The sequence below is a fragment of the Phyllobates terribilis genome, unplaced genomic scaffold, assembly GCF_046119375.1.
Source record: "Phyllobates terribilis strain yellow unplaced genomic scaffold, ASM4611937v1 Scaffold_85__1_contigs__length_6476398, whole genome shotgun sequence".
Lineage (NCBI taxonomy): Eukaryota > Metazoa > Chordata > Amphibia > Anura > Dendrobatidae > Phyllobates > Phyllobates terribilis.
The window spans coordinates 1,592,094-1,602,402 of NW_027362845.1; positions in this window are offsets into that span (position 1 = coordinate 1,592,094).

A 10,309-nucleotide genomic window follows, 5' to 3' on the forward strand; every position below is an offset into this window, starting at 1 on the left:
GCTGCTGTCACAAACTAAAATACACTTATTTTTGCAAAGACTAGTTTTTGCATCGCCATATTTTGATAGCTATAATTTTTCCATATTTCGACCGACAAAGTCATGTAAAGGTTTGTTTTTTGCAGGACTACTTGACGTTTTTATTGGTGCCATTTTCGGGCATATGACATTGTTTGATCGCTTTCTATTCCAATTTTTGAGAGGCAGAATAAACAAAAACCAACAGTTCAGGAATTGTTTTTTTTTATGCTGTTCCACATGTAGGGTGACAGCACTGGACTTTTTTTGATATATGAATTATTTCTGTCGTTACAGAGTGTCCAAGTTAAAAAATGTTTGATTAAATTCAAAATAGATCGAAGGCTATAGAAATATTTAAAAAAGGTAGTACATGTGGTTTTAGTGACACCTCCACCTCAAATAAAGAAACCATACGTCAATACAAAAATCTATTATTCAAGAAAACCAAACTTTGGTGGACCAAAACTTCACTTGAGAATTATCTAGATCAAAAATTAATTCCTGGGAGTCTGAGAATCCAGCTTTTTCCCACTTTTGAACTTGAAGATGAAATCCTTGTTAGTAAAGGGATCACAGTAGCAACTACATGCTCCATGTTGTTCATTAAGATCAAAGTGGACAAAAATACCTCCTTATTGGTGGAAATAGATAATGAGATTTAAAAAATAGAAAAAGTCATGCATAAAGATATGTCAACTGAGAATCTTGAAAAATGCCATAAAGATATTGAGAAGGACTTGGAAAAAATGGGTACATAATATGAGTCAAGGCAAATTGAATAAATTCACCAGACATCAGGCGGATTATGAATCCAATAAAGTATACAGATGTCAATTCAAGAAATTGAATAGAAAAACATCCTTGACGCGAAGTATATCCTCAAATTCGCTGTCATCCGCAGCAGAAAGCACATCATCCAATAGGGACCAGGATGAACCGGATGGTGCCAATTATAGTGGTCAGAAAATGAGATAGTTTGATAAGAAAAAGACATTTGGAGCCCCTACTCATGGAGGAGGTAGAAACCAAAGGAATGATAAACTTAAGGTGATTAATCTCTTGACCAATATTCTCACTGAGGCACAAATAAATGTGTTAGAAAAATGATTAACCTTTTCTCCGTCTCAACCCTTAGACCCATTTCTAGCAATCAAAGATGTTCATTTGTTCACCAGAAAACTTATATTGAAAAAACTTCATCATAAAACCAACAATGAAGAAATTTTTACCACTAAAGAAGAAATTGAGGCTTTACAGATCTTGGAATCACTAGCAGTAGAAAACATGACTATTGCAGCAGAGGTACTTTCCCCATACAACTTTTCAATAAATCCAAAACATTTTCGGCTCTAAATTTATGTCCAGCAGTAGACATTTTCACCAAACTTGTATCAGCAGAAATTGAGCAACTTAACACTAAAAAAACTTACTCAAATTTGAGCAAAGCAGAAGGAACAGCATTAAAATAAATGCAAGATTGGAAAGATGTTGTATTTAAGGGACAGATAAAGGTGGTAATTTAGTTATCTGGCCTAATACTGTGCATGAAAAACAGGCATATAAATTGTTGAATGATACCAACTGTTAGAGGAAATTACCAGCTAATCCTATGTCGGCCTTTCAGATGGAATTAATCAACATTCTAGAGAGAGCTCACCAAGAAGGAATTATCCCTAAAAAAATGGTCGATGTGATCAAAGAACTAAATCCCAGATTGCCAACTCTATATCTAATTCCGAAAATTCATAAGGATCTAATGGATCCCCCTGGAAGACCCATTGCAGCGGGCATTGGAGGCCTTTGTGAGGTAATTGGGCAAACCATTGATTATTTTTTAAAACCTCTGGTAACCACTTTACCGTCTTATATTAAAGACACCACAGCGGCTTTACGGAAATTAGACCACATGCATCTGGCTGAGAACATGATTATGGTAACAGCAGATATTGAATCTCTGTATACCTCCATTAGGCATACCGAGGGGCTAACTGCAGTTGCGTGGTTTCTGAGAGAGGTTAACATTGAATATGACATGGCGGAACTGTGGCGCCCCTGCGGGTCCAGTTGCCACAGAGGTACTGCATCTCACCCAGAGGTGTGGTACCCCACTCTCAGGTAAGGACGGAATACTACCCCGGATCCACACACCCACATCCAATACACTCCACTTCAGGAGGGAAGTGCGAGATTGCTCCTAAGGGAGAGCACAGTCCCTGGTCCCTAGCTGGAGGGTGGAACTAGGTAGAGGAGGTGGGTGGAGGAATAAGATCAGTGGAGCACAGACAGAAAGGGTATAAAAGACAGGGAGAAATATCTAGAAGGGTTCAGAGGCTCAGAGGAGAGACAGTTGGGAGTGGGAGCTCAGGAGAAACTCCGTTCAGGAGAGCAAGGAAGGAGAGAGAGGAGTCGGGCCTAGTAAGACAGGCCCAGGAGGAGAATGAGAGAGGACAGGGGCAGAGTTAAAGGCTCCAGTGGGACAGAAGGTATCCCAGGGGCACGGTGAATGCAGGAAGCCACCCGTGCGCCCGAATTCACACTTACGTGGAGGGATCAGGCCGCAGAAGGCGATCGGCCCCAAACTAGTGGAGAACCACCAGGCTCAGCTAGCCAACCGGAGGCTGCAGCATTTTCAAGGTGTTGCAACCAAAACCCACAATTATATCGCTGAAAAGGTGGCCACATAGGGTCCAGGGGATTGCAAGTCGCCCGACAAGGCCCGAGGCCATTGGCTTGTGACACTGATTTTGAGGCGCGGGGCAGGAGGGTGAGAGCCAGCGCAGTGAGACGACCAGGAAAGGTACATAGAACGGGGTGCCGTCCAAGTGCTCCTGAGATACCTGAGAGTTTGCTGGATCACTACCCCGGAGGACACAGGACGACGGGGGCAGTTGCACACCAGTGACTGTAACCTGAGGAACTTAACAACTGTGAGTAAAACCTGAAGATTGCACCCCACTGTGTCCTTGAATAATTGCTGCGCCATCACCTGCACTACACTGCACCAACAACATCTACCTCATAAAATCACCATCTACTGCCCTGGAGCTAGGCACTGCCTGTGGAGAGCTGAACCAACTCTGCTACGTCACCATCAGCTCCAGTGGATCTGCACCGCAGCGGTGGCCCCATATAGCCGCATACCACAGGTGGCGTCACAAACATTATCTCTAAAAACTTTATTCCCCTTTTACTTTTCCTTCAATTATTTGACCGCCCAGGGCCAAGGACCGGGTCACTGCCACCTTGACATCCCCAGCACCGACCGGCCTGGCTAACGAGTACCCCACGGCCCCAGGGGGCGCGTCAGAACTAATCTTGATTCTCCTCGATTTCGTTTTAACCCATAACTGTTTAATTTTTAATAATAAAGTGCATTTAAAACTACAAGGTACAGCTACGGGGGCCACATGTGCCCCTTCATACTTGAACTTATTTTTAGGGGCATGGGAGCGAGAGATTTTTTTGGACGACTTGATACCAGGCATAGAAAATATACATCACTGGATGCGTTTTATTGACGATGTGTGGTTTATTTGGGAAGGGTCATTGTCCGCCCTGAATAAAGTAATGTCCAGACTCAACCATAACAAATTAAATTCAAAACTTTACTTATAAAACAGGTCGAGATGTTGAGTTTCTGGACATCAAAATCCACACTGAATCAGATGGAAATTTGTCAACGGAAGATTACAGAAAGAGTACTGCTACAAATTCATTACTTCATGCCAGTTCATCTCATCCTAGTTCTACCATTAGGGCAATCCCAGTAGGCCAGTTTTTACGGATTAAAAGAATTTGTCCTGAAGAGAAAGCCTTTGAGGAAAAATCAAGAGATCTACGATGTAGATTCCAGGTGAGAGGTTATAGTCGGAGAAAAATTAACCAAGGCTATTTAAGAGCTAAGAAGATCTCTAGAAACTAACTATTTCACCAAAATCAGAAAGTTAAGGATAGTGACATGGACAAAAAACAGGTACAATTGATTGCTAACTATAGTAACCAATGGTTTGAATTTGTAGTAATTATTAAAAAACATTGGCGAGTACTACAAGTTGATCCCGTTCTGAAGAATTACTTACCTGCAAACCCTGCAATAACAGCACGACGTTCCAAGAACTTGAGAGACCTACTAGTACACAGCCATTATGAGGGGGATCAGAGGAAAAAGAGTGAGACATGGTTGGCAACCAAAGGCTTTTTTCCTTGTGGCAGATGCAAAGCCTGTCCAATATGGTTAAAACTTAACAATTCCAAAATGCCGATGGCACTAGGGTATATGATATTCAGCACCATCTCACATGTACAGTACAGACCAAAAGTTTGGACACACCTCATTTAAAGATTTTTCTGTATTTTCATGACTATGAAAATTGTACATTCACACTGAAGGCATCAAAACTATGAATTAACACATGTGGAATTATATACTTAACAAAAAAGGGTGAAACAACTGAAAATATGTCTTATATTCTAGGTTCTTCAAAGTAGCCACCTTTTGCTTTGATGACTGCTTTGTACACTCTTGGCATTCTCTTGATTAGCTTCAAGAGGTAGTCACCGGAAATGGTCTTCCAACAATCTTGAAGGAGTTCCCAGAGATGCTTAGCACTTGTTCCCCTTTTGCCTTCACTCTGCGGTCCAGCTCACCCCAAACCATCTCGATATGGTTCAGGTCTGGTGACTGTGGAGGCCAGGTCATCTGGCGTAGCACCCCATCACTCTCCTTCTTGATCAAATAGCCCTTACACAGCCTGGAGGTGTGTTTGAGGTCATTGTCCTGTTGAAAAATAAATGATGGTCCAACTAAACGCAAACCGGATGGAATAGCATGCTGCTGCAAGATGCTGTGGTAGCCATGCTGGTTCAGTATGCCTTCAATTTTGAATTAATCCCCAACAGAGTCACCAGCAAAGCACCCCCACACCATCACACCTCCTCCTCCATGCTTCATGGTGGGAACCAGGCATGTAGAGTCCATCCGTTCACCTTTTCTGCGTCTCACAAAGACACGGTGGTTGGAATCAAAGATCTCAAATTTGGACTCATCAGACCAAAGCACAGATTTCAACTGGTCTAATGTCCATTCCTTGTGTTCTTTAGCCCAAACAAGTCTCTTCTGCTTGTTGCCTGTCCTTAGCAGTGGTTTCCTAGCAGCTATTTTACCATGAAGGCCTGCTGCACAAAGTCTCCTCTTAACAGTTGTTGTAGATATATGTCTGCTGCTAGAACTCTGTGTGGCATTGACCGGGTCTCTAATCTGAGCTGCTGTTAACCTGCGATATCTGAGGCTGGTGACTCGGATAAATTTATCCTCAGAAGCAGAGGTGACTCTTGGTCTTCCTTTCCTGGGGCGGTCCTCATGTGAGCCAGTTTCTTTGTAGCGCTTGATGCTTTTCGTAACTGCACTTGGGGACACTTTCAAAGTTTCCAAATTTTTCGGACTGACTGACCTTCATTTCTTAAAGTAATGATGGCCAGTCGTTTTTCTTTACTTAGCTGCTTTTTACTTGCCATAATACAAATTCTAACAGTCTATTCAGTAGGACTATTAGCTGTGTATCCACCAGACTTCTGCACAACACAACTGATGGCCCCAACCCCATTTATAAGGTTAGAAATTCCACTTATTAAACCTGACAGGGCACACCTGTGAAGTGAAAACCATTTCCGGTGGCTACCTCTTGAAGCTCATCAAGAGAATGCCAAGAGTGTGCAAAGCAGTCATCAAAGCGAAAGGTGGCTACTTTGAAGAACCTAGAATATAAGACATATTTTCAGTTGTTTCACACTTTTTTGTTAAGTATATAATTCCACATGTGTTAATTCATAGTTTTGATGCCATCAGTGTGAATGTACAATTTTCATAGTCATGAAAATACAGAAAAATCTTTAAATGAGAAGGTGTGTCCAAACTTTTGGTCTGTACTGTAGTTCTAAAGGGGTAATCTACCATGCTCTCTGTCCCTGCGGAAACATTTTTATAGGCCTCACTGCGAGAGAACTTCGAACACGTATCAGAGAGCATATAAGAGATATAGAAAAATCGAATATGGAAGGAGACATTGAGAATTTAAAGACATTACCCAAACACTTCCGCATGTGTCATAACGGGGATGCCAGTTTACTAAAAGTTAAAGGCATTGATCAGGTACATCTGGGTTCGAGAGGGGGCAATATTAAGAGGATACCGGCCAAATAGAAAGTAAGTGGATTTTTCGACTAGAGACCTTGGCACCATCTGGGTTAAACGAAAGTTTTGATTTTGGTTCATTTTTGTAAGGGTTGAGGCACTGTAACTTAATGATGTTGTTTTTAAGGTTTTTAATATGTTTTTAATCATGATTTTAATTACATCTTTTTTCTATACTATAATAGAATAATAATAATAATAATAATTCTTACCTGTCTCCCTGTGCCTCCTCCCTTCTATTCACATCTGCTTTCTTTCATGTGTAATTAGCTAAGAGGTATAAATTTAGAGGGCCTGGTCTCTGACCATGCATGGTCTCTGAGGAGTTATCCTAAGTAGCAGTTTCCAAAGTAGCTGACGGAAATATGCCCGAAATGGGACCAGAAGGTACGAGTAACTATTTATTAAATGTGCTTAGTTTCTCCTTCTCATTCACACTTAAACCTTCATTATGCTTACATTTGCCCTTGCTGTCTTTGCACCACTAATCCTTACTCTCCTTCGCTATCCCTAAACCCCAGCACCCTCTAACCAAACAATCATCTCTCCTTCCCTCTTACCTCCCCACATGACCTCATCCGTAGACATGCTCCTCAACCTCAGATCTATCCTACCAAAACACAAAACAAGCCGGACACTCTACTTCTCCCACCTGCTCTCCCTCTCTCTGCTTCTCCTCACTGCTAGTGACATATCTCCCAATCCTGGACCCCCATAACTTGCAACTCCCACCAATTCCACCTCGTATTGCTTCCAACCAACTGCAAACTAACGCAACCTCTCCTACGTAAAACCCGTGCCCCTGATGGCCACCCCCATGCTCCCTCTCTCTGGAGCACTCTGGAACGCCCACTCTATCTGCAACAAGCTCCATTTTGTCCACGACCTGCAATATGTTTGTCAAGCGTTTTTGCATGCATTTCTGCATGCGGGTTATCAAGCGCTTTTCCAAGCGATTTTAGCATCACTTGGAAAGTTCTTGACAACTTGGTCACACTATATAAATCCATGCAACCGGCATGGATTTATATAGTGTGACCAAGTAATAGTTAAAAAAAAGAATAAGAATGGTAAAAAATAAATATTATACTCACCTTCCGATGGTCCCCAGTGTTTTCTCCAGTGCGTCCGGTGTTTTGTACTGCTCGCGGTGGTCTAAAAGGACCTGCGGTGACGTCATTTAGTCATGTGACAGGTCACACGAGCGCTGACGTCGGCAGTCGTGTGACCTGTCACATGACTAAATGACGTCTTCGCAGGTCCTTTTAGACCACCGTGAGCCGTACAAAAGACCGGAAGCACCGGAGAAAACACTGGGGGACATCGGAAGGTGAGTATATGTTTATTTTTTATTTCAAATTCTTTTTTTTACAGGTACTATGGTACCTGCGTCTGGAGGAGAGTCTCCTCTTCTCCAGACCCGGGTACCATCCGCACATTGAATCGCTTAATATCCGCATGTGCACATGTTGTCATGCGGATATTAAGCGATTCAATGCAAGTCAATGGCGGCAATTACGTTGCGTGTCCGCAAAATTAGTGGACATTTCCGCAGCATGTCCACAGCACATGCGGATTATCATTGGGGACCATGGGGCACGTATTACCAAGCGTTTTTTAAGCGTTTTCGCAGCGGAAATTCCCGGCAAAAACGCTTGAAAAACGCATAGTGTGCATGCAGCCTTAAGGTAAATAAAATGCCAAATTTGGTATTGATTTATTATTTCTAATGCATGCTACATAAATTTGATTGAAATACTCAGTCACTGTGTGTACAAGCATAAAGAGGAGCACAATTATGATAATATAGCACATTTTTATATATTTTCTGTTTTTTTTGTGTTTTATAACAATTCTTGGTGATGACATTTACTCACTATATGGCATCAAAATACACAAGACCGGTAATCTAACAATAGACTGCAATGCATACAGAACAGAGGTTTAGACAATGATTAAAAATTAGCGGGATAAGAAAAATCTCCTATTAGAACAACATGTGTGGAAGCCACACGCTAACAATCGCTGGGTATCTAAGGTGGAGACAAGTTGGCGTCAGCCATATGCTGCGGAAGGAGAACAGATCATTCGGGGGGAGACAGACTTGTCACAGCGTGGATTTACGGGCCGTCTTTTCAGTAAACTTGTATACAGCCCCCCATAAAGAACTGAATTTTTCCGTATATAAAGACCCGAGGCCGCAGTGTTTCAAGGCAGGTGGAGAGACTAATGGAGGCTCTAATCCTAGTGATCAAGAGATGGAGAACAGCAAATGGCGATAAGAAGTGTGAGAGGAAGAGGAGGGTGGAGATGAAGATGTAATAGAAAAGCATGATGTTCCTTCTCAGATTTACACCATGCGATACCCCGGTGTTTAGCTGACAGACCACCATGCCTCTTTGGTTCCCAGTATCTTATCCGTATCACCACCTCTAAGGGGTTTATGTGTTTTATCAATTACATAAATGATTAATGTGCCGCCGAGATGACTTTGATGTTCCTGTATAAAATGTTTGGAGATTTGTGATATGTTTCTATTTGCACCTTTGTTCTCAATATCATTAATACGTTCTCTGATTCCAGCTTGTAACCGGCGTTTTGTGCTGCCAACATATTGTAGATTGCCGGCCGTGCGTCCATCTTGTATATTACACTGCTCGTGTTGCAATTAAGAAACATTTTGATCTGATCGGTGTTTTTGTTACTTCAGTTAGTAAAATTCTGACATTTGTGAGTATTTGCATGTTTTGCCGGATGTTGTTCCACACTTGAAAAAACCCTTAAAGTGTAGAAAACTAGAGGAAGGAGCTTGTGTAGTTGTCAAAAATCTAGGGGAGAGGCTCGATCCAAAGATGGTGCTTTTCTGGATACTACTACACCCACCTTTGATTATTTTAGCTATATCTGGGACCTCCTTCAAAATGGATAAATTATTATAATCGATTCTTTTAATTATGAAAACTGACTGCTGTATTGCAGGACAAGTGTAGGGGGATGTCCTTTTGATCGAATTGATTAGATCTATGTTTGAACCGGGTTTTGTCCTCAACTATTTTTTCGGCTCTATTTAGCCTCCAATTGATATAACCCCTCCTGGATAGTCTATTTCTGATGTTTATTACTTCTCTTATATAGTCGGTTTCCATGCTACAATTACGTTTTGCCCAGATCATCTCCCCTACAGGTATACCTCTAGTTGTGTGTTTTGGGTGATGACTCTTTGTGTGCAGGATTGTATTACCTGCTATACTTTTCTGAAAGTTGAGGTGATAATAGCTTGAGGGAATGCCAACCAGATTTCAATACAAAAAATCTGTGTGTGTCCGTTCTTGATGGAAAGTAAACCTTAAGTTAAATGGGTTGCAATTGAAATAATTAAATTTGTACAGCAGATACATCGGAATTCCATATGATGATCATATCATCGATGTATCTGCCGCACCACCATATAAAGTCTCTATATGGATTGTCCACTAGAGATGAACGTTGTTCTACTCGAACTGTTCGCCAATTTCAAATTCGAGCTGTTTTGGGCGGTGCTCGAGCCGTTCGGCGAACACGAACAATTTGAGAAAAATTCAGCTGTTCGAGGTTATGTTCGATAACTGTTCGTGCACCAAAATCATAACTGGATTTTTTCTCAGTAATGATGAAAATTAATGTTAATACGCAGTTTGAGTGTACAGCGGGGCGGGGGGAGGGGCAGGGGATGGATCTCTGCAGGAACAATGAAGATCTCCATTTTTTTTTTCTCTTTCCCGCATTTACAGTGGGGAGGTGCAATCTGTCAGCCTATCAGCAGCGCACACACGGAGCGAAGTGCTTTTTTTCACACAAGCAAGGGCATGTGTCATTGGCAGTGTATGTCACATGTCCTTGCCCTATAAGACCAAGCCATTTTCCCCGTCGCCACCATTTTCTCACTGCTGCAGCTGCGTGTTAGACGGCACCGCTGTTGCTGTGTGCGCTATACCTTGTTAATTTCAAGCCAATTTTCGCACAAATCTACAGATAGCTTGGGAGTAGGGAATAGTTGTGATTGCAGTCCTTTTCAGGACTAGGTTACAGCATTTCCTACGACTTTTATCAGGCAGGTCT